We start from the raw sequence: 24,727 nt of genomic DNA, 5'->3' as shown, positions 1-24,727 counted from the left end.
AGAATACGATATGGTATCAGTGATGTGTGGAATCCAAAACACAACTCAGATGAACTTATCGATGAAACCAGAAACAGACTCACAGACACAGAGAACAGATTTGTGGTTGCCCAGGGTGGGGACTGGGGTGGGGAGAGAAGGATTGGGAGTTTGAAGTTAGCAGAGGCAAGCTATTATATATAAAATGGGGACTTCCCCGGTGGTCCAGTGGCTAAGACCCCAAGGCAGGGGGCCCAGGTTCAATCCCTGGGCAGGGAACTTGATCCTACATGCTACAAGGAAGACCTGGCACAGCCAAATAAACAAATATATATTAAAAATGGAGAACCCACAAGGACCTGCTGGACAGCACAGGGAACTCTGCTCAATACTCTCTAATAACCTTATGGTTCCCAGGGGGAAGGATGGGGGAAGGGATAGTTAGGGAGTTTTGGATGGACATGGACACACTGCTGTGTTTAACATAAAGAACCAACAAGGACCTGCTGGACAGCACAGGGAACTCTAGTCAATATTCTGTAGTAACTTATATGTAAAAAGAATCTGAAAAAGAAAGAATACATGCATATGTGTAACTCCCATTCTGCTCTACACCCGAACTAACACAACACCGTAAATCACCTATATTCCAATAAAAATAAAAAGATGACACTTATATTCTACATATACATATACACAGCAGCAGAAAATACCATTTGCCCCAAGACACTTCTTATGACAACTGCACGCTCTTTTTCTATATGTTAGACAACTCGTGTCTAATTTTTAAAGTATAATTTTCTCTATGAGCATTCTGACAAAATGTTGGAAACTGTAATATGCTGTAGAGAATTTTCCATTTCCTGACTAAAGTTACTAGGAAATGCTGCATACCTACAAGTAATTTTAGCCTCGATTATTTGCATATTTAAAATTTTTTGCAACTGCAGTTCTACAATCATTTATATTGTGGGTCTAATTCAACACTCCTGAAAATTGCAATTCATGGAGATCTGTGTACTTAGTAAGGTATGACGGTGTGTCCCAGGGGACACTGGGCCTAACAGAAAAGAAAGTCTTTGCCGGACCCAGTTCAAATACCAATTCAAGACGGCAGGGTGTTAAGAATGAAGCCTCAGGGACTTGCCTGGTGGCCCAGTGGCTAAGACTCCAGCATTCCCAAAGCAGGGGGCCCGCGGTTCGATCCCTAGTCAGGGAGCTAGAAACGAAAAAGGTCCTGCATGCTACAATGAAGATCGCAGATCCCGAGTGCCACAACTGAGTAACCGGCACAGCCAAAAAAAATAAAAATAAATACATTAAACGAGGGCTTCCCTGGTGGGTCCAGTGGGGAAGAATCCACCTGCTAATGCAGGGGACACAGGTTCCATCTCTACCAGGATGGGAGGATCGCACACACCTTGGAGCAACTAAAGTCAGTGCAGCAGAAATACTGAGCTCAGCACTACAGTCCACGAGCCTCGACTAACTGAAGCCTGCACGCCCTAGAGCCCGCGGTCCAAGAAAAGACAAGTCACCGCAGTGAGAAGCCCTTGTGCCGCCAACTAGACAGGAGCCCCAGCTCACCGCAACTAGACAAAAGCCCGCACAGCAACCGACCAGAGCCAAAAATAAAAATCAATCTTTTCTTTTTTTTTTAAATAAAACAAACCAGAAACCGAAGGGTCAAAAACAAGATGCTCATCACCCGGGGAACATCCCAGGCTCTACACTAAATCCCAGGTGAGACGGTCAATCAATGATGGCCAGGAGTTTTACCGCAGGAGAAGGGTCTGAGCTTCTTGGTCTTTATAAAAAGCATTATCGAGGTGGCTTTTCATCTTCATCAGAGCAGAAGCTGGAAGGGCACAGGGTCAGAAGAAAGGGCAGGAGGCAGTGTACTAAGAGAGCAGAAGAAAAAAATCAAGTCTGTACCTTGGTACATATCTGTTTCCCACGCCTGAGACAACAGCGCTGTCTGCACAGAGAGACTCCAGAGAGAAAGACTGTAGGAACCGGGAAGGTTCCTGAGTTGGCAGGCAGCCTGCAAGGTTTTCTCTAAGGTCCAGCCTCCCGAACGGCCACCTGGCTGGAGGTGGGGCATGTATGATCACCTACTCACTGGGTTCCGGATCCTTGCAGGCACCCATGGAAAGACTCCTGGTTCTCCAACAGGAAATGGAATTTATGACGGGGGAGGTGGAAACCACAGGACCGAGAACTGCCCCAGCAGGTTCCAGAGCCGGAGGACAAGGAAAGTCAGCAACAGCCCTGGGGCAGAAACCAGCCAAGGAGCTGGAGGCTCCTGCAGGGCCTGCGTCCCAACCCCTCCCCCTAACTTCCTCGTGAAAGGACGAAAAAAGTCCTAGGATCTGACAGACGAGAGACTGGCCCAAGGTCACTTGGGGAGTGAACAGCATGGAATACGACTTAGCAATAAATCCAACTACACACATGCCTGAAAGATCAGTCATGTCTGACTCTTTGCAACCCCAAGGAGTGTAGCCCGCCAGGCTCCTCTGTCCGTGGGATTCTCCAGGCAAGAATACTGGGGTGGGTTGTCACGCCCTACTCAAGGGGATCTTCCCGACCCAGGGATCGAACATGTGTCTCTTAAGTCTCTTGCATTGGCAGGCAGGTTCTTGACCACTAGTGCCACCTGGGAAGCCCGGTCTCAAAATACAAGTTTAGCTAAAACAAGACAAAAAAAAAAACACTGGCAGAGACGGGCTCACATGGCCACCCACGTTGCTCCAGGGGCCCGAAGGAATCTGGCTGGCTGACCCTTGAAGGCTATGGGGACTGGAAGGGCCCCCCAAGCCAAGACTTAACAATGGGGAAGCGATTTTCATAAATAAATCGGGGTGCTCCAAGGAAGGCCAATGGGAATCTGGAACGCAAATGCCAACCACTGTCCACTCATCTGGGGACATGAACTCTCACCCCGCAGCCGTCAGCAGGCCACTAGCTTTACAACCTGAAGACACTTTAACGAGTCTGAGAAAGACGACTACCCCAAGTTCTATTGCTGCAGCCTGTTTAGGGCTTCGACTCAGCAGCAGACAGTCAGCAACTCAGTCCAAGGAAGAAAACCGATACTCACAGAGATCAAAAGCAACACAGAGGGGTGCAGGGGTTAAGATTTCACCTTCCAACGCAGGGGTTGCAGGCTCGATTCCTGGTCAGGGAGCTAGGATCCCAGAGGCCTCACAGCCAGAAGAAAAAACAAAATGCAAAACAGAAGCAATACTGCAACAAATTCAACAAGGAATGCAAAAGCGATCCACATTAAAAAAAAAAAAGTCTTTATAAAAGAAGAAAATCGAAACAGAGGGGAAATGTAAGACAGTGCCTTCCTGTCTACAGCCATCCTAGGCAGACAGAGAACTTGGGTTTAAATCTGTATAATTAAAGGCACTCGGCATTTATTACAAACAAGTGTATCTTCCATCTCGATAGACGGCTAGACACTGACATCACTTACGCTTCACTGATGTGAATTCATCTAATTCACTTAAACAAAACCCTGGGAAAGAGAGGCAATGTCCCTCTGCACTTAACGGAACCATACGACATCTGTACGGTATGAGACTGGCAACTATACACTCATTTGAGCATGTAATTTAATGGGCAGTTTTTAAATAAACAGCCCCTTGAGGTCAACTAAAGAAAATCAGGTTTGTCCTGGCTTCCTTTGGGTTGACTACTAAAACAAACTTGCTGATGGTCAACTCTGAAATAAAAGCCGACCACCGAGGTCAGGACACGAATTTCAAAGTGACGTTGCTTTGTGATGATATACCCACATGAAAGGGCTTCCCGTGTGGCTCAGCGGGTAAAGAATCAGCCCGCAATGGGGGAGACCTGGATTAGATCCCTGGGTTGGGAAGATCCCCTGGAGAAGGGAACGGCTACCCACTAAAGTATTCCTGGGCTTCCCCTTGTGGCTCAGCTGGTAAAGAATATGCCTGCAATGCGGGAGACCTGGGTTCCATCCCTGGGTTGGGAAGACCCCCTGGAGAAGGGAACGGCTACCCACTCCAGTATTCTGGCCTGGAGAATTCCATGGACTGTATAGTCCATGGGGTCGCAAAGAGTCGGATACGACTGAGCGACTTTCACTCACATCAGAACCAAGCCCTCTTCCTAGAAGTCTCCTCACACCTTCCAGCACTGAACCCCCATGGACTGTAGCCCACCAGGCTCCTCTGTCTATGGAATTTTCCAGGCAAGAATACTGGAGTGGGTTGCCATTCCCTTCTCCAGGGGATCTTCCCAATCCAGGGATTGAACTCGCGTCTCTTACGTGTCCTACACTGGTGGGCAGGTTCTTTACCACTAGCGCCACCTAGGTAGCCCAGCTTATGGAAAGGGCTCACCTATTTTCTCAACAAAGACCCCAAACAGTGTATGACTCAGTGGTTATCCCAACCATACTCAGAACCAACGAGCAAGTCTTTGTGTGGAGCATTTTGACAACAAGCCTCTTGAAAAGGTTCAGTGTAAAGGTCAAGTTCGAGAACCAGAACAACCGCATTTCCGCAGTCAGGGTTGGAGACAAAGGCAAGGTCATGCAAAGCTATCTTGAACGCAGGTCACTAAACGTGGACTCATCTGGAACCGTGAAGACACATGCTGCAAAGGCCTGGGTGGGTTAACCTCCTTAGAACAGAAGGCCTTCAACCCCACAATATACTCCTGCTTCCAGTCCTTCCTTGCGCTCAGGAGAAACGCAGGCTACAGATGCCAGAGATTAAAAAGAAGCAGTGTTTTTAAACTGACCAAGTCACAGGGACTCGAGTAAGTCAAATGGAAGAAATCTTTAGAAAGAACAAGGAGGGGACTTCCATGGTGAACCGGTGGTTTAAGACTCTTCTGCTTCCAGGCTTCCCTGGTGGCTCAGTGGTTAAAGAATCCGCCTGCCGATGCACAGGACAGGGATTTGATCCCTTAGTCCGGGAAGATCCCACACGCCTTGGAGCAACAAAGCCTGGGAGCTGTAACTACTGAAGCCCATGTGCCCCAGGGTCCAGGCTCTGAAAAAGGACAAGCCACCGCAATGGGAAGCCCATACCCTGCAACTCGAGGGTAGTCACCACCTGCCCCAATTTCAGGCGAAAAAAAAAAAAGGCCTGAGCAGCAACAAAGATCGGAAACAACTCAAAAGTAAATAAATAAATAAATATTAATAAAGACTCTTCTGCTCCCAAGGCAGGAATATGGGGTCCATCCCTGTCATGGAACTAAGATCTTGCATGGGGGAGCTCACAGTGGCCAAAAGTAAATAAAAATAAAAAGCAGAGTTTGTCAGAATGGAATAAAAAAAGAAAAAAAAAAGTCAACTCTTGTGCTGTCTGCAAGAGGGGGAAAAAAAAGAACAAGGCAACACTGAAAATGGAAAAGTGGACTTTGCTACAGCAGTTTGCACACCGAAGTTAACACAAGCAGGTCCCCTAATCACTTTACACCAATGAGAACAAACCCGCACAGAACACTCATTTGGGGACTGGCCACGCCTTGCCCCACGGACTTCTTAGGAACAGCGTATTTAATACAACTGGATATTGGATCAGTTTTTCTTCCAACAAAACTTGTTTTGCTCTTTTTTAAAAAGAAATATTTACTTATTTATTTGGCTGCACTGGGTCTTAGCTGTGACATGTGGGATCTAAGTTCACGGACCCGGAATTGAACCTGTGTCGCCTTGCGTTGAGAGCGCGGAGTCTTAGCCACTGGACCACCAGGGAAGCTGTTCTCCTGGTAAATCTTTTACCAGATGCTTCCTGCAGCCCGCTCGTATAGCTCTCACCAGACTCCTCTGTATGCAGATGCCCCCGGGACATTGCGTCTCTCACGTTCATCTGTGCTGAGCCCCTTGGCAGTACGCTGCTATGTTCCCGCCGCGTCTGGGTTCACACAGTTACTTAGACTTCCTCTCCCTAAAATTCCTGCAGTCCTTTGGTGCGTGCTGCTTCTCACCGCACCACGGCTTAGGAAATAAGACTTCTCACCCAGCAGACCAGGAGGCAGCCCCAAAGCCCCCCAACATGACAATCGCACCCCAAGCATTATCTCGTGGTCAAACCAAAGTCCTGACCAGTGATGGGCCCAGAGATGCATGTACAATTTCAAGGTCCCATTCCTTGCCCTTGGCTTGGAGCACTATCATTCTGGCATGCTGGGCGTACTCTACGAGATTGTCTGGTTCAACAACACTGAGCTGAAGTCGAGGCAAGCACAGAACCACAAACACAGTTGCTGTTCAGTCGCTAAACCTTGCCTGACTCTCTGCGACCCCATTGACTGCAGCACGTCAGGCCTCCCTGTCCATCACCAACTCCCGGAGTTCACTCAAACTCATGTCCATCAAGTGGTGATGCCATCCAGCCATCTCATCCTCTGTCGTCCCCTTCTCCTCCCGCCCCCAATCCCTCCCAGCATCAGAGTCTTTTCCAGTGAGTCAACTCTTCACATAAGGTGGCCAAAGTATTGGAGTTTCAGCTTCAACATCAGTCCTTCCAATGAACAGTCAGGACTGATCTCCTTTAGGAGGGCCTGGTTGGATCTACGTGCAGTACAAGGGACTCTCAAGAGTCTTCTCTAGCACCACAGTTCAAAAGCATCAATTCTTCTGCACTCTGCCTTCGTGGTGCAACTCTCACATCCATAGATGACTACTGGGAAAACCATAAACACAGTAAACAGCCTTCAGAGATCCAAGTGAGGACATCCCACAGGTCCAAGGCCATCTTCTGACAGCTGGAGTGGGAAGCTGACGTGTCCTGGAGGGCAGTCTTCATCTCTTGAGAGCCCACCACCTCCAAACCTTCACAACACGGCAGCAGCTCTCATTAACTCCGAAGCCTCCAGTGGGACTGTCACCGCGCGGCTGTGGACAACCACGAATCTTCTGGAAGGCAGACAGTAACCGCAAGAGCAGCCAGGCACAGGCTCCAAGGGGGCACAGGTGACCCATCTTTGCGCAAGACAGCTCGTCTCTGGGGAAGGACGTAAAGGACCACAAGGTCGAAGCCACCAAGAATTTCCACCTTAGAAAGAGAAACACTAAAGTTCAACAGAGGACAGTGGGCCAGGACTGCCGCCGGCAACATCAGAAGCAAATCTCAACAAAGACGGAGCGAAAAAGACACCAGACGCAAATGAGTGTGCTATTGTTCCAGTCATATAAAGGTCTGAGAGGGACTGATCTGGGGAATGGAACGGTCAAGGCAGCAGTACCTTCGATGGGAGACGCAGGGGCACCTCTGGAAGACCAGGACAATTCTAGAACAGAGATAGGAATGTTCCACTTGATCTAGACAATGGGTCACACTAGACAGAGGCTGATCCCATGAAAATCCACCCAGCTGTTTTGTCATTTCGGGGTCACTTTTCTGAATACAATTAACATTACCAAAACCACATATGTTAAAAAAAAAAAAAAAAAACCGATGGGGACGCTGAGGCTGATGCTCCAATCCTTTGGCCACTTGATGCCAAGAGCCGACTCATTGGAAAAGACCCTGATGCTGGGAAAGATTGAAGGCAGGAGAAGAAGGAGACGACAGAGGATGAGATGGTTGGATGGCATCACCGACTCGATGGACATGAGTTTGAGTGAGCTCCGGGAGTTGGTGACGGACAGGGAGGCCTGGCGTGCTGCAGTTCACGAGGTCGCAGAGATGTGGACATGACTGAGCAACTGAACTGAACTGAAGGACAAGAAACCTCAGGGCCAGACAGAATCCTGCCAGCTTCCATAGCCTTCCTCGTGATGGGAGCCCTTGAAAGCTTGGAATGAACCAAAGGGCGTGAGCGCCATCAGATGACACGCCGCCTACAGACTCAACCAGGAGGGGACCTCCGTGCCCCATTAAGGGCCCACCATACTTAAGAGTTTAGGACTAAAAGTCACCCCCCGGCAGCGACAATTCTCTACAGAGGACCCCAGGACAGGCGTCTGGCTGCCTGCATTCCAAGGACAAGTATGAGGAGAATTTCACAAACCGCTCAGAATTCCACAGGGACCCTTCGGGAGTTCCTTTAAACACGTTATCAGTCATCAAGTGGAACGCTGGATCAACATGAAGAAAGGCCCAAACTCCCTAAATGGATGCTGCTTTAAGAAGAGCGGAAAGACTCTCAGGAAGTCATAAATAACGGACATTTTACAGCACAGAATGTTTACGAAAGAAGTAGCCAGGACTTCCCTGGCAGTCCAGTGGCTAAGACCCCACGCTTCTAATGCCTGGGACATGGAGTTCAATCCCTGGTCGGGGAACCATGATCCCACATGCCACTGGATATAGTCCAAAAAAAAAAAAAAAAAGCCAAGTTCCAATCCCATGCAGAAACACACACACACACGCAGAAAGACACACACACACACAGAAAGACACACACACACACACACACACACCACCACCACCACCCCCCATTCAGGATATCGGATTCAATGACTGCAGCCCGTTACTGAAAAGGCTCTGGTGTTTTTGTGCACGTAACTTATGGGGCTTGATTACTGAGACGTGCCCAGCAATGTCTCCAGCAAACACTGACGCAACTCAGACTCAACTGCCAGCGCCCCTGCCCAGCTGGGTGACCTCGGGTCAGGAGGAAGAGTACTGACCTTGGGGGGCGCAGGATGGTAGAGGGAGCCTCCTACGTCTGGTACACAGAAGACCAGAGAAGGAGGAAGACGCCATCATTCTTCTCGCCTCCCGTCGACTCCCCGTTCCCTCCCTAGGAATTCACCCTGGCCGCAGCTGGAAACGCCATGGGGGTTTTCATCATTTATGACATCGGCCAAAGGGAGAAGGCAGCAAACACAACAAAGGCGTGTATGATAATTTATACCACTGTTATTTCCTGCATCATAAAAAACAAAATCCTTGCATACACGTTTTAACCATATTCGCTTTTAAAGAGAGAATCTGTCCGTCTGCAAGGAACTCTTAGTTGGGAAGGCCCAGTTGTACCAAGCAGGCTGTGTACAGTATGCATTTGCTTTCTTAAAAATGAGTATCCAGGGGACTTCCTTGGTGGTCCAGTGGCTAAGACTCTGAGCTCCCAATGCAGATAGTAACGGTTCAATCCCTGCTCAGGGAACTAGATTCCAGATGCTCTAGTTAAGACCCAGCACAGTTTCAAAATAAGTATTTAAAAAATAATAATTATTCACTACAGAAAACTTTTAAACACATAAATATATGTATTTAAATATAAATATATAAAGAGATGGGGAGAGCAGAGAATTCACCGACATTATGCAATCAAAAGACAAACACATAACATCTTGCTGTACTTTTTTTCTTCTTCCTACACTGTTTAGCAGTCAGAGTCGCGTCTGACTCTTTGCAAGAGTACTGCAAAGAGTCAGTCCCCGTGTACTGCAGCGTGCCAGGCTTCCCTGTCCTTCACCATCTCCTGGGGTGTGTTCAGACTCATGTGCATTGAGTCAGTGATGCCATCCAGCCATCTCACCCTCTGTTGCCCCCTTCTCCTCCTTAATCTTCCCCAGCAGGGTCTATGTCGCACATGCAATTTTACACTAAGTTATAACCACCTGCTGCTGCTAAGTCACTTCAATTGTGTCCGACTCTGTGTGACCCCACAGACGGCAGCCCACCAGGCTCCGCCATCCCTGGGATTCTCCAGGCAAGAACACTGGAGTGGGTTGCCATTTCCTTCTCCAATGTGTGAAAGTGAAAAGTGAAAGTGAAGTCGCTCAGTCTTGTCCGACTAGTAGCAACCCCATGGACTGCAGCCCACCAGGCTCCTCCATCCATGGGATTTTCCAGGCAAGAGTACTGGTGTGGCGTGCCATTGCCTTCTCCGTATAACTACCTGCCCTCCTATAAATTCCTCATAGCCTTGAACTGCTGCAGCTCCACAGGCTGAATATCTGCAAAGATTTCTGAACATGTTCTCACTCAGCAACCATGCAAACAGCAGATTTTAACCCCAGAGATTCACAAATTTTTGTTTTCTAATACATAGTCACAAGAATTTAAGATAGGAATCAACTGTTCCCAGGAGTTCAATTGAGAGTATTTTCTGCATGAAAGACTGCCTTTAAGTGGATCTACAGACATTCTTCTGATTTTTTAAAACAGATACTAGCATAGCAGGAGGCCTTGGGTGTCCAAGGCTCTGTGAAGCACCGTGTTCTTCTCCCAAACCCGCATCACGCCCCTTAAGGGTCACCTAGCAACCTTCCACCGCGGACTTCCTGGTGGTCCAGGGGCTACAAACTCCCAATATGGAGCGGCGGGCTTTGATCCCGAGTCTAAAGCTCCAATACTTTGGCCACCTGATGAGAAGAGCCGACTCCCTGGAAAAGACCCTGATGCTGGGAAAGATTGAGGGCAGGAGGAGAAGGGGACGACAGAGGATGAGATGGTTGGGCGGCATCACTGACTCAATGGACCTGAGTAAACTTTGAGTAAAGCATGAGTAAAGCAATTATCCTTCAATAAAAAAAATCAATTAAAAAAATCAAAAAATAAATAATAATTTAAAAAACCCTTCCTCTGTTCTCCTGCTGGGGATAAAATGAAGGACTCCAATGACCTCCAACATGGTAGAAAACCAGGTCCTGTCTAATCTGGGAAGGTTAAGTCAACCTTGAGGTTTGAGCTCTTGGCATTGTAAATAAACCAGGGAATTGGATGAGGCAGAGGTACCCTTCTCGCCCTTCATCAAGAGCGGCAAGCCTTCACACACACGTGAAGTCAGCTCTGTTCTCAGCAGTTCTTCTTTCAACCATTTCTAAAGATCATCCTCTAATATTAAAATATACCTACATTTTCACCACCACGTAACCTACAACCTGCAGTGCAGTCAGCCAAAAAGACAAATGAACTACCGGTATAATCATCAACATGGGAGAAAAAAAATCTCAAATAATTATTCAGTGAGAGCAGCCAGGCAAGGTAAGTACCAACCAAGAAGTCCATTTATATGAAATTCCGGAAGACACACACTGACACAAAGGGGCAGAAAGCAGGCCGGCTTTGGGGCTGGGCGACGAGGCTGGAGAAGGAAACTGGGAAGATACAGTGAGATGACACTTCTGGGAGGTGGCTGCTACTCAGCCTTCTGAAGTTGACAGCTTCAGAAACGTTTATGTGGGCTCTGAAGTTGACAGCTTCAGAAACGTTTATGTGGGCATTCTATTTACATACATTCATGTACTGAAATACACACATGGATATAGAAATATATATATATAAGCAATTCCCTGCTGGCTCAAATGGTCAAGAATCCACCTGCCAATGCAGGACACACAGGTTCGATCCCTGGGTTGGGAAGATTCCCCTGGAGAAGGGAATGGCAACCCACTCCAGTATATTCTTGGGCTTCCCTGGTGGCTCAGAAGATGGTAAAGAATCCACCGGCAATGCAGGAGAACTGGGTTTGATCCCTGGGTTGGGAAAATCCCCTGGAGGAGGAAATGACAACCCATTCCAGCATTCTTGCCTGGAGAATCCCATGGAAAGAGGAGCCTAACACTTTCGTGTATATATATATGAGTTCAATACAGTCGCTCAGCCGTGTCCGACTCTTTGCAACCCCATGAACCGCAGCACTGTCCACAGCGTGAACCGCAGGCCTCCCTGTCCATCACCATCTCCTGGAGTTTACCCAAACCCATGTCCACTGAGTCGGCGATGCCATCCAACCATCTCCTCCTCTGTCGTCCCCTTCTCCTCCTGCCCTCAATCTTTCCCATATGATACCAAAACAAACAAAAAAATGAAACCTCCATTGACTCATTCAACTGAATTCTATTCCGTCAAGCCTTTTATCTTACTGTTTGGCTATACTGCTTATCGTACAGAATCTTAGTTCCGGAACCAGGGACTGAACCCAGACCGGGGCCGTGACCGTTCGGAGTCCTAACCACTGCATCACTGGGGAATTCCCCTTAAAAAGTCTTGAAAGAATTTTTTTTTTAATTTTATTGGCGTATAGGTGATTTGCAATGTTGTGCTATCTCTGTGTAGACCAAAGTGACTCAGTTGTACACATATAGGTGGTTTTTTTTTTTTCTATATTCTTTTCCACTACAGTTTTCACAGGATATGGAGTCCGCTTCCCTGTGCTGTACGGTAGGATCTTGAGTCACAACAAGACCCATTAAAGCCTTTAAGAAGAATTCTATTTGGGACTTCCCTGGTGGTCCAGTAGTTAAGACCCCTGCACTTCTAATGAAGAGAGGACAGGTTCAATCCCTGGTCAAGAACTTGCAGCGAGGCAGGGTGGGTATGGAGGACCTGGCTGAGGGTGGGCTGAGAATTCCTCTCCAAGGGCATCTGCAAGGCCTGGTGGTTGGGTTGCAAAGCCATTAGGAAGCACAGAAGGCCCTAGGAATGCCAGCTGTGGTTTTCAAAGACTCACCCTCAGTCACTTGTTTTCTGGTGGGGGGGGGGGAGGTTGAGCGGGGGGAAGCTCTCAAACCTCAAATGAACACACAAGGTTTCCTTTCTGGCCAGATTCCAGACCGCAGCCAGGAAACTCATCGCTTGAACACACCGCAACCCAATCCACAGCAGGTGACCCGCAGAAAACCCTCCCCTCCCCCACCTCCGGCCCGGATGTTGCTATGGAAACCCAGCACCCATGGGCCCAGCAGGCGGGCAAAGGCTGCCAGCCTCAGGCACACCTAGGGAAGTGACAAGAAAGCATCACTCTTTGGGTGGAACCTGACACCGCGCTCTCTGTCCAGTGATCTCAACACCGGGAGCCACCTGGTGAAATTTCAGTCTCAAAAAAGGCTGTCCATTCCATGCATCCAGCCCTGGCTCCATCTCCCATTTCCCCTCCACAGAAGACTCATGTTGCATCTCAGGGGCCTACTGCTCCCCCGAGGTCTCAGGGCCCAGACAGCTTCGGGACAAAGCAGAGAGCCCTCTCTGACCATCCCACACTGAGGGAGGACGTGTTAACGTTCTCTAAGGTTTTGCTTCCTTTCGGCTTGCTTTTTTTTTTTTGTCTGTTTGGCTTGCTTGTTTTCACTCTCGCAGGGTTAGGTTTGCACTGGACTTGACGTGACAGTTTTCAGAAGCGGGGCTTCCCTGGGGGTCCAGTGTCTAAGACTCCGCGCTCCCAGTGCCGGAGCCCCCGGGGTTCAATCCCTGGTCAGGGAACTAGATGCCACATGCTGCAACTAAGATCCAGCACAGTCAAACAGATTCATTAAATATGCTTTTTAAAAAAAGAGTTTTCAGAAAAAACAGAGGATGTTCCAGGATGAGCTGCCCGCTCGTGTGGCAATTTGCAAACACACAAATAACTCTACGCCCTTACCCAGAGGTCAAGACTAGATTCACGCTGCGGGCTTTGGACACCCCCGGGCCCCCTCAGGGCACATGTGCAGCCCAAGTCGACCCAGTCGTGTCCAACTCTGCGACTGTAGCCCACCAGGCTCCTCTGTCCACGGAACTCTCTGGGCAAGAATACTGGAGTGGGTGGGCCATGCCCTTCTCCAGGGGAATCCTCCTGACACAGGGATCTAACCCACCTCTCTTACGTCTCCTGCATTGGTAGGCGGGTTCTTTACCACTGGTGCCACCTGGGAAGCCCTCGAGTCACGACCCATCAGAATAAATGCAGTTTCCAGCTGTGATGAGTACGAGGTCAACCCCAGGCAGCCCGCCACTTCACCCCAGCCTCTCTTCTGCACCCTTGGTCCCCTAGCAAGGGTCCGGGACCACCCAGTTCCCATGTATCTACTAACCAACCGTGCCCACCATCTCCCAGCGGCCTGATTCACAGCCCGGAGACAAGTGTCACCCACCAACCCGGGCCGGGGACTTGCTTGAGGCCCCTTGTTGCAGATGACCAGGACTGGGGACACGGTGTTCGTGAGCACGGGGGGCCCTGCTCGTCGCGGTAGAGAAGGCACAGCAGTGGAGCTGGAGACATTCAGTCTGCAGGCACCCTTCCACCCCCCGGACACCCCGAGACCCGCCTCCACAAGCCACACACATCCCACACTTGCACAGGCAGGACCAGACACGCACGCTGCGCGCTTTATCTTGAGAAGAACGACCCACCAACGATGCCTCCCGAAGCCCGTCTCCACTGAGCTGTCAGCTTGACGGAGCCGGGGATTTTTCCTCCACGTTAAAGGAATTCAGAGGTGCTTCCTGAGGGTCAGGCAGACACGACATGGAACGTATGTTTCAAATATTTGGTCTATTAAATTTTTCCCAACGCACTTGTGACATTTTCTAGAAGGCCCGCTCAAAAGTGACGGAACCGACCCAAACACCGCCCCCCACCCACCCCCCGACCACAGAGCCTGACCACGCCCCGCCGGTTTCCACAGGACGTGGGGACTCGCCCACACGGAGAGTTGTTGGGGGCACACACAGGGTATCGAGAGAACGTCCACCAGCTGATCAATTAGTGAAAGAACAAATGCAGTCTGTCCACACCACGGGCTCGTATCCAACAAGAAAAAGCAATGAGTGACAATTACAGGCTATGACACCGGTTAAACCTTCACAACATCAGCCGGAAGGAATGGAGGCAGATGCCAAAGGCCACACATAGTACCTTTTATATGAGGCCCACTGAACCCGTTTATATCAAGTGTCCAGAATGGGCGAATCCAGACAGACTGGAGCGGAGAGCCCTGGTTGCCTGCGGCTGGGGTGGGACCGTGGAATGAAAGGATGTGTGACTGAATGAATTCATGGGTGTGCAAGCTCACACGTGTGATCAGTCGCTTCAGGTGCATCCAACTCTTTGCGACCCCGTGGACTGCAGCCCACCAGGCTCCTCTGTCCATGGGATTCTCCAGGCAGGAACACTGGAGTGGGGTGCCATTTCCTCCTCCAGGGGAAACCTTCCTGACCCAGGGATCGAACCCAGGTCTCCCTCATTGCAGGTGGACTCTTAACCATCTGAGCCACAAGGGAAGCCCAAGAATACTGGAGTGGGTAGCCTATCCCTTCTCCAGGGGCATCTTCTCACCCCAGGGCTCGAACCCACGTCTCCCGCATCTCTACCGCTCGCGCCACCTAAATGGGCACGAAGGATCTTTTTTTTGGTGAGTGTTCTGAATCACTGGATGGTCGGAATGGAGGCACAACTCTGACTTTACCAAGTCACTGCACCCGACACTTGAAACGGGCCGTTATCTAGCGTGCAGATGACACACACCTATTGCAACCTGCAGAAGAAAGAAAGCTGGGGGGAGGAGGAGGGACAGAGAGGAAGAGGCGGCGGGAAAGGGAAACAGAGAGGCAAGCAAGAAGGAGCCAGCACCGAGGGAAGACAGACACACAAATGAGGATCAGACACGGCCCCCACACCTCGTGGTTTCAGGCTCCCATCCCCTGAGCACTGCCCGTGTGTCAGGCAAACACATCAGGCGGCCCTGTGGGTCCCGGAAACAAGGCCACAGGGAGGGGTTTCCACCCATTTTACAGATGAGCAAACTGAGGACTTTCCAAGGTGGCTCAGCAGTCAAGAATCCGGCTGCCAATGCAGGAGACACAAGTTCAATCCCTGGGTCGGGAAGAGCCCCTGAGGTAGGAAACGGCAACCCACTCCAGGATTCTCGTCTGGGGACATCCCACAGACAGAGGGGCCTGGCGGGCAGGCTACAGTCCACAGGTCGCAAAGAGTCAGACACGACAGAGCACGCACACATAAACCGAGGCAAGTGATGAGCTATTTTACCTGAGCTCACCTGTCAAGAAAAAAAAGGGTGGGTGGGGTGGGATGAAGGTACTGGAACCCAGGAAGAGGAGAGGGCTGGAAGTGGAGAGACAGACTGATGCTCAGAAAAGTCATCTGCCACCTGCACGACCACGTGGGGCACGGCGATCCACCGCTCCTGCCTACAAACTCCGGGTCTTCCAATCAACCACAAAGTGCTCGTGAGATGTTTTTCACCCGAGGTCACCTGTCAGGGGATTAAAAAGGGAGCCGCACTTGAAGCTCTCCGACTCCCCAGTTTGGGCCCAGTAGAAGGCACTACAGGTCACCATATTTACAGTCAATATTGGGACTGTTCTGTTTCCATCAGTGAGCTATTGCCAGGGCTGACGGGATCCAGCCAGCTTTCCGGAGAGACAAGCTCTCCGCAAGGAGGGGAAAAATAATAGATGGGGAACAATGGAAAGAATGACAAACTTTATTTTCTTGGGCTCCAAAAGCCCTGCAGATGGTGGCTGCAGACACGAAATCAAAAGACGCTTGTTCCTTACAAGAAAAGCTATGACAAACCTACACAGCGTACTGAAACGCAGAGACATTATTTCACCGACAAAGGTCCGTCTAGTCAAAGCTATGGTTTTTCCAGTAGTCGTATGGATGTGAGAGTTGAGCTATAAAGAAAGCTGAGTGCTGAAGAATGGATGCTTTTGAACTGTGGTGTTGAAGAAGACCCTTGAGAGTCCCTTGGACTGCAAGGAGATCCAACCAGTCCGTCCTAAAGGAGATCAATCCTGGGTGTTCACTGGAAAGACTGATGCTGAAGCTGAAACTCCAATAGTTTGGCCACCTGATGTGTAGAAATGACTCATTGGAAAAGACCCTGCTGCTGGGAAAGACTGAAGGCAGGAAGAGAAGGGAACGACAGAGCATGAGATGGCTGGATGGCATCACTGACTAGATGAACATGAGTTTGAGTGAACTCCGGGAGTTGGTGATGGACAGGGAGGCCTGGCGTGCTGCAGTTCATGGGGTCGCGGAGAGTCGGACACGACTGAGCAACTGAACAACAACAAAAGTCTTAAAAAACACTCAGGAATTCTCTGGTGGTCCAGTGGCTAGCACTTGGCAGTTTCACTTGCAAGGGCCCAGATCCAACTCCTAGTCAGGGAACTAACATCCCACAAAATTTTAACTGGAAAAAAAGATGCTCCATAAAAAGAGACTCAGAGGCGGTAAGTGTGCATCTATTTTGCACAACTCCCTGAAATCTCAGGCTGAATATTTAATCAACATCCACCACAAACGTTTTTATAACTCTTTAGAAGTAACTATATAACTCTGTGTCATTAATCTTTTTTTTTTTAAGAAACAGCCCTCAACCAAACTTTTTCAGCCTCCTCCTGTTCACTTAAGACATTATCCTGCCCCAAACCAATGGTTGAACCTTGGGGAGCAGTCTTTACTTCTCTGGACTTGGGCATTTCTTCCATCCCAGCAGAGTGGGTAACCCCAAGTCCCTTCTTGCTTTGAAGATATCATCAGGGTCTGCAGACAGCACGTGAAGAAAGGGAGGGAGTTAACTAAGAAATGATACCTACCGGGCAGGGGGAAAAAAGTGGGTGCAGAAAACAGCTGACGAAGGAAGTGACAACTCAGTACAAACAAAACCAAGGTGGAGAAAGGAGACGGGGGAGCGTACCGACGAGCATTATCAGCTGACTTTTCGGAACTCCCTAATCTGGGCTTCCCTGGTGGTACAGTGGTGAAGAATCCACCTGCCAATGCAGGGGCCACGGGTTTGATCCCCGCCCCGGGAAGATGTCACAGGCCAAGAAGCAACTAAGCCGGTGTGCCACAACCGCTGAGCCTGCCTTCTGGAGCCTGTGAGATGCAACTACAGATGCTCTCGTGTCTACAGACCATGACCTGCAACAAAAGAATCCACCACAATGAGAAACCTGCACACAACTAGACAGTTGCCTCTGTTCACCGCGACTAGAGAAAAGCTCACACACAGCAATGACGACTCAGCACAGCCAAATATAATTAACATTTTTCTAAAAAGAACAATCACCCTTGCCTGATCCCTCAAATGTGTCTTCAAACGCCTAAGCCCTGAGCCCAGTAGTAAACGCTGAGCGATCTCACCCTGCCTGGAGAACTCGGCATGTACCCACAACTTCCAGACTTTTTCCAAAAGTGTCTGCAGCAGAAGGGGGCTAAGCAGGCCTTATACTCTGCATTTCTGACCAGCTCTCTGGAGAGGAAATCACTGCTGGTTCAGAGATCCCTCCCCCCAACCTGGAGAACGGCTCCCTGGAAAGCATTTGCCCCGGCACCTCCCAGGTCTGCAACTGCTAAGTCGGTATCCCAAAATACAGCTCACCACCCCACCTCTGTCTGAAGTTTGACTGCGGCCTCACCACGGAGGCTGCCCACTCCCTTCCCAGGACCCCCGTGGCCTCCAGAGCCCAGCCAAACCTGGACTCCATCTCCCTGCCCTGGCTGAAAACATGCCTCCTTTTGGGCTCTGAAAAAATCACACCTGTCAGGGTACCCAGGGACCCTCTCACCTGATGGACTAAATTTTCTTTCTGAGCTTTGCAGAGCGCTCCCAGTGCTGTGCTGAGTCGCTCAGTCGTGTCTGAATCTTTGTGACCCCATGGACTGCAGCCCGCCAGGCTCCTCTGCCCGTGGGATTCTCCAGGCAAGAATACTGGAGTGGGTTGCCATGCCCTCCTCCAGGGGATCTTCCCGACCGAGGGATCGAACCATGCATGGATTAGAGGTGGATTCTTTTCCACTGAGCCACCAGGCAAGTCCTGAATCGGCTCTCCGTACACAAAAATCCTCCCTTTCTTGGATTTCCCTCCCTGTCCAGCTGTCAAATGCATTGGTACCTTTGCTTGACATGACCGAAAACTTGCTCATCTTGTGAAAATTGGGAATCTATGCAGTGACTCTGTTATTGTTACGGTATTTAAATGATTCAATAAGAGCTGGAAATACAGTTATTCTTAGAAATAAAGATCTGAAGCAAGGAAACTGATAGCCATCAAAGAAAGAAAAGTCATTTGGAATAAACGTTAGATGTTATCACTGATTACTTTATATTGTTCACAAAGCCATTCAGTGTCTTCTGTCACCTAAGCCCAGCGGTGATGCATGAAAGTGAAAGCGAAACTCGCTCAGTTGTGTCCGACTCTTGGCGACCCCATGGACTTATACAGTCTATGGAATTCTCCAGGCCAGAATACTGGAGTGGGTAGCCTATCCTTTCTCCAGCAGATCTTCCCAACCCAGGAATCGAACTGGGGTCTCCTGCATTGCAAGCGGATTCTTTACCAACTGAACTACCAGGGAAGCACATGGTTAGGTTATCCACACAGAGCTCGGTGTGGACGACCACAGAGCTGCTTGCCAAGGGCTCCCCTGCTGGTACAACGGATAAGAACCCGTCTGCCAATGCAGGGCAACGTGGGTTTGATTCCTGGTCCGGGAAGATCCTACAGAGCAACTAAGCCCGTGCGCCACAAGTACTGAGCCTGTGCTCTGAAGCCCTTGCTCTGCAATTACGGAGCCCACGAGCCACAACTCCTGAAGCCCAAACACTCTAGAGCCCATATTCCACAACAAGAGAAGCCGCCACAACGAGATGCCCGCCCACCGCAACAAGAAAGTAGCCCCCACTCGCCCCAACTAGAGAAAAACGCACACAGCAACAAAGACCCAACACAGTCACAAGTAAATAAAATTATTTTTAAAAAAAGACTGATTTTTATTTTTTATTTAAAAAATAAAACCCGCTTGCCACACCCAAGGTGCAAGGAGAAAGGCACAGAGAGAGAGACTGTGCTCCCAACCTGGACAAAGGTCAACACATTCCATACTCCCTGAGTCACTAAAGCATCGTCAGGCACTGAGCGGTGGGTGAGGCGGAGATGCTGACCCAGGGAAACGCTGCCCACAAGCCAGGCCCTGGAGATGCTAGCTGGGTAAGTTCAGGCTTAGGGCCGAGAGCTGCAGGAGGCCACAGGCCAAGGAGGACGCACCTGGAGAGCTGCAAACACATCCTCGGGTTCCTCCCCACGGGAACAGATCCTTACTTGATCTGCTGAACACAGCTCGAGCATCCAGGGGTCCAATAAATGCTGCTAGGGAATGCCCGCTTCCCCAGGGCTGTGCAGACAGTCCCCAACACGCGACGCCTGAACAATGAACCAGGGTGCATTGTTATCCAGGCAGATATAAACACAGGAAGACAAGAAACCGTGAGATACCGCGTGCTGAGTCGCTCAGTCGTGTCCGACTCTTTGCGACCCCCACGGACTGCAGCCCCGCCAGGCTCCTCTGTCTGGGGGATTCTTCAGGCAAGAATACTGGAGTGGGTTTCCATCCCCCTTTCCGGGAGATCTTCCCCACCTTGGGATCGAACTTGAGTCTCCTGCATCTCCTGCAACGACAGGGCTCTTTCTGAGCCCAGGGATTGAACCCACCGCCTCCTGCATTGCAGGCAGATTCTTCACCCGCAGAGCCATTGGGGAAGCCCGTTTTAAGTCTCCCCAAAATGCCAGCCCATGAGTTTTCTCAGCACTGCCTAGTGGACGATGGGAAGAAAGTACCAAATTCTCATCCCTTACTGAGAACCCCCTAAAGATATAAAAACTAAAATGTCATGCTACCAGGAGCGTATTTGCATAGATGGTTTTCTTGAAGCAAAAACTAATACACGAGCTCTCTACTCAGGAGAAAGAGTCAGGGGGTAATTACCCCCAGTGAATGAGGCACGCTTTAAAGACATTCCTGGAAAATTCCTTTTATTCTGTTCAAGAGCAGTCTGCCTTTTTTTTTTTTTTTCATACAGAGCTGCGGAGAGAAATTTTTAAAAACTTGGAAGTTTCTAGATAGAGCCCTTTAAAGCCATTCCAAGTACACAGTCTTCCATAAACTCCGTATTTTGATAATGAGGGGTGATTTCTTAAAAGCTCCCGGTGTTAAGCACGGCGACCTTTCCTTCAGGAGAAATCTCTCCTGCTTTTAAGTCCATCACATCTGAAAACGAGCTACAAGTAATAAACTGCCTCACTGCTTTCAGGGGACCGTCTCCAGCAGCGGAGATGCTGGCCATACTGGGGCGGGGGTGTGCCACTCCCTTGCACCCCACCTTCCCCCTGCACCCCACCCAGGATGTCTGGGAATGTCTGGCTTGGAGCATCTTCCCCACCCCGGCGACCCTGCCCAGGTTCTGAAGCCAGGGATGAGGGGGAAGAATCAGCCCACATGCACAGGCCAGGCGGGCCCCAGCCAGACCCTGCTGGGTTCAAAAGGGTAGAATTCTTGTGAGCTGGGATCACAGAAGCACAGTGGGACTATTGATCCGCTGGCCCACATTCCTGTCGGCAGAATGCAACTCCGGCTTCCCAGCATTGTTCCCTGGACTCGGGGGCTCTGACTCCTGGGACTAACAAGGGTTTCCGGCCATTACTTCTGCCCACAGGGGTCATTCCTGGGACGGATGGAGAATCGGAGGAAGCCTTCTAGGTTTTCTGTGTCTGAACTTACCATGTTTTCCTCCTCTCTGTAGAAATCAATGTTTTTTGCTTTTTTTTTTTACTGCTTAAACAATTAAACTGGAAAGAGTCGAGGGAAGAATCCACAATGCACTCACCATGTTCACCTAAAACCTAAATGATGTCTCTTCCTTTTCAGCTGAAATGTGATTTCCTTATTCCCATGAAGTGTTAGTCACTCAGTCGTGTCTGACTCCTTGCAACCTCGTGGACTGTGGCCCACCAGGCTCCTCTGTCCATGGGGATTCTCCAGGCAAGAATACTGGAGTGGATCATCATGCCCTCCTCCAGGGGATCTTCCCAACCCAGGGCTCGAACCCCCATCTTCTGCGTTGCAGGCAGATTCCTTACTGTCTGAGCCACCAGGGAATGGCCATTACCACAAAGAAAGCAAAGCAAAAAACCCAAAAATGACTTTGTACAGATTCTTTCCTTTTCTTAGAAAAGTAATACCTGATTGTGTTTTCACGCCACGTCACCTAATTTTACATGAACGGAAGGCGTAACTACAAAACTGTAACAGTGACCATTCAGTCACAATCTACAACTGATAAATAACAAGAAGGACTTCCCTGGTGGTCCAGTGGCTAAGACTCCACACTCCCAATGCAGGGGGCCTGGGTTTGATCCCTGGTCAAGGAACTAGATTCCACATGCCACAGCTAAGAATCAGCACAATCAAATAAATAAATAAATAAACTTTTTTTTTTTTTTAAGAAGAAACAAAGAATAACAAGAAAGGTAAAAGAACAAAGCGTGGGAAAGATTTGATTATATAAGCGTTGATTTTTATCCCAGCATGCAATCAGTTTGGCAGTAGTCACATGTGCTGTGCTTAGTTGCTCAGTCATGTCCGACTCCGTGACCCCGTGGACTGTAGCCCACTAGGCTCCTCTGTCCATGGGATTCTCCAGGCAAGAACACTGGAGTGGGTTGTCATTCCCTTCTCCAAGGGATATTCCCAACCCAGGGATCAAACCCAGGTCTCCCACATTGCAGGCGGATTCTTTAGAGTCTGAGCCACCAGGGAAGCCCAGGAATTACATAACCAGAGTGGCTGATAATCTGTGCAAAATTAGGCAATCGACTTGATGAGTGACAGTTCTGTGGGGATTAATATTATTTATCCTGGGCTGCAGCTTGGGGCTCAATTACAAGGGAGGTGTGGTCTTCAACGCTGCTACTGGAACTGGGTCCCCAAAGTACAGGCCACTCAGTCCAGTGCAGTTTGATATTTACTGAACTTTTAAGTTACATTCTTTTCTATTCCACACAGAGGTGATTTCTACACATGGTCTGTAAGCCCTTCAATGGAGAATACAGGTCCACGTAGAGACACTCTTCCTAACTCTTTAATGACAGGGACATCTCACCCTTCAGCTATCTGTCACTTCTCAGTTCAGTCGCTCAGTCGTGTCCACTGTTTGCGACCCCATGGACTGCAGCACGCCAGGCCTCCCTGTCCATCACCAACTCCCAAGTTTAATAAAACTCATGTCCATCGAGTCGGTGATGCCATCCAACCATCTCATCCTCTGTCAACCCCTTCTCCTCCTGCCTTCAATCTTTCCCAGCATCAGGGTCTTTTCCAAGGAGTCAGTTCTTCATATCAGGTGGCCAGAGTATTGGAGTTTCAGCTTCAACACCAGACCTTTCAATGAACACTCAGGACTGATCTCCTTTAGTATGGACTGGCTGGATCTCCTTGCTGTCCAAGGGACTCTCAAGAGTCTTCTCCAACATCATAGTTCAAAAGCATCAATTCTTCGGCGCTCAGCTTTCTTTATGGTCCAACCCTCATATCCATACATGACAACTGGAAAAACCATAGCTTTGACTAGACAGACCTCTGTTGGAAACATAATGTCTCTTTTTATTTTTTTTTTTATTTTTAAAAATATGCTCTTTATTACTTCTTACTTTGGCTTATATTTTGATCTTCTCTTTTTTTTTTCTATGTAATTAATTTATTTTTTATTGGAGGCAAATTATTTTACAATATTATATTGGTTGGTTTTGCCATACATTGATATGAATTTGCCCCGGGTTTACATAAGTTCCCCCTCCTGAACCGCCCTCCCACCTCCCTCCTCCCCCTATCCTCCCTCTGGGTCATCCCCGCATGCCAGCCCCGAGCATCCTATAACATGCATTGACCCTGAACTAGTGATTCGTTTCACATATGACAACATACGTGTTTCAAGGCCATTCTCTCAAATCATCCCACCCTCACCCTCTCCCATAGAGTCCCAAAGACTGTTCTATACATCTGTGTCTCTTTTGCTGTCTCGTATACAGGGTTATCATTTGCATCTTTCTAAATTCCATATATATGTGTAAGTATACTGTATAATGTCTCTGCTTTTTAACATGCTGTCTAGGTTAGTCACGTCTAGAGCTACTGAAATCATCATTATGATGTTTAATCTTCACTGGGAATCACTGATATTTTCAAACTATGGTGTTGGAGAAGACTCTTGAGAGTCCCTTGGACAGCAAGGAGATCAAACCAGGACATCCTAAAGGAAATCAACCCTGAATATTCATTGGACGGATTGATGCTGAAGCTGAAGCTCCAATACTCTGGCCACCTGATGTGAAGAGCCGGCTCACTGGAAAAGACCCTGATGCTGGGAAAGATTGAGGGCAGGAGGAGAAGGGGACGACAGAGGATGAGATGGTTGGAGGGCATCACCGACTCAATGGACATGAGCCTGACCAAGCTCCGGAAGTTGGTGATGGACAGGGAAGCCTGGCGTGCTGCCGTTCATGGGACTGAGAAGAAATGGACACGATTGATCGACTGAAAACAACAACAAGGAATCACTGGCTGCTTGTTATTTAAAAAAAATTAAAAGGAAAGGACTTCCCTGGCAGTCCAGTGGTTAAGACTTCACTTCTCAATGCAGGAAGAGCGGGTTCCATCCCTGATCAGGGAGCTAAGATCGCACATGGTTTGAGGCCAGAGAAAAAACATAACATAAAACAGCAGCAGTAATATAACAAATTCAATAAAGACTTTTAAAACGGGGGACTTCCATGGCCGTCCACTGGTTAAGACTTTGCCTTCCAATGCAGAGGGCGTGCATTCAATCCCTGGTCAGGCAGCTAAGATTGCACGTTTCAAAAAGCCAAAATATAATACAGATGTAATACCGGAACAAAGTCAATAAATACTTGAGAAACAGTCCACATCAAAAAGAAAAAAAAATCCTTAAAAAAAAATTCACAAATGGTCCACATCAAGAAGAAAAAAAAAGTCTATTCTTCCCTTCCCAAGAAGCCCAACCAATAAGGAGCCTCTGTTGTGACATCATTACTTTCAGCAATGTTTCATAAGAAGGAGAAAAGTTGACTCAAAGTGACTCACGTGGTTGAACTAGACAACTACTTTTCAACAGTCATCACTCAAGAAAAGAAAGTGAGGTCACTCAGTCATGTCCGACTCTTTGCAACCCCATGGACTATAGCCCACCAGGTTCCTCCGTCCGTAGGATTCTCCA

At 49.0% G+C, this 24,727-nt stretch overlaps 1 protein-coding gene across 1 annotated transcript in view; it reads right to left on the bottom strand.

Moving 5' to 3' along the window:
• Positions 1 to 24,727, bottom strand: part of SHROOM2 (shroom family member 2) — a 137,888-nt gene that overhangs the window by 91,848 nt on the left and 21,313 nt on the right. The gene's annotated exons all lie outside the window — the stretch shown is intronic.

Source organism: Moschus berezovskii, chromosome X (assembly GCF_049115385.1).
Source record: "Moschus berezovskii isolate FMDL1 chromosome X, NW_MosBer_1.0, whole genome shotgun sequence".
Classification (NCBI taxonomy): Eukaryota; Metazoa; Chordata; class Mammalia; order Artiodactyla; family Moschidae; genus Moschus; species Moschus berezovskii.
This window is presented reverse-complemented; position numbering and strand designations above follow the sequence as displayed.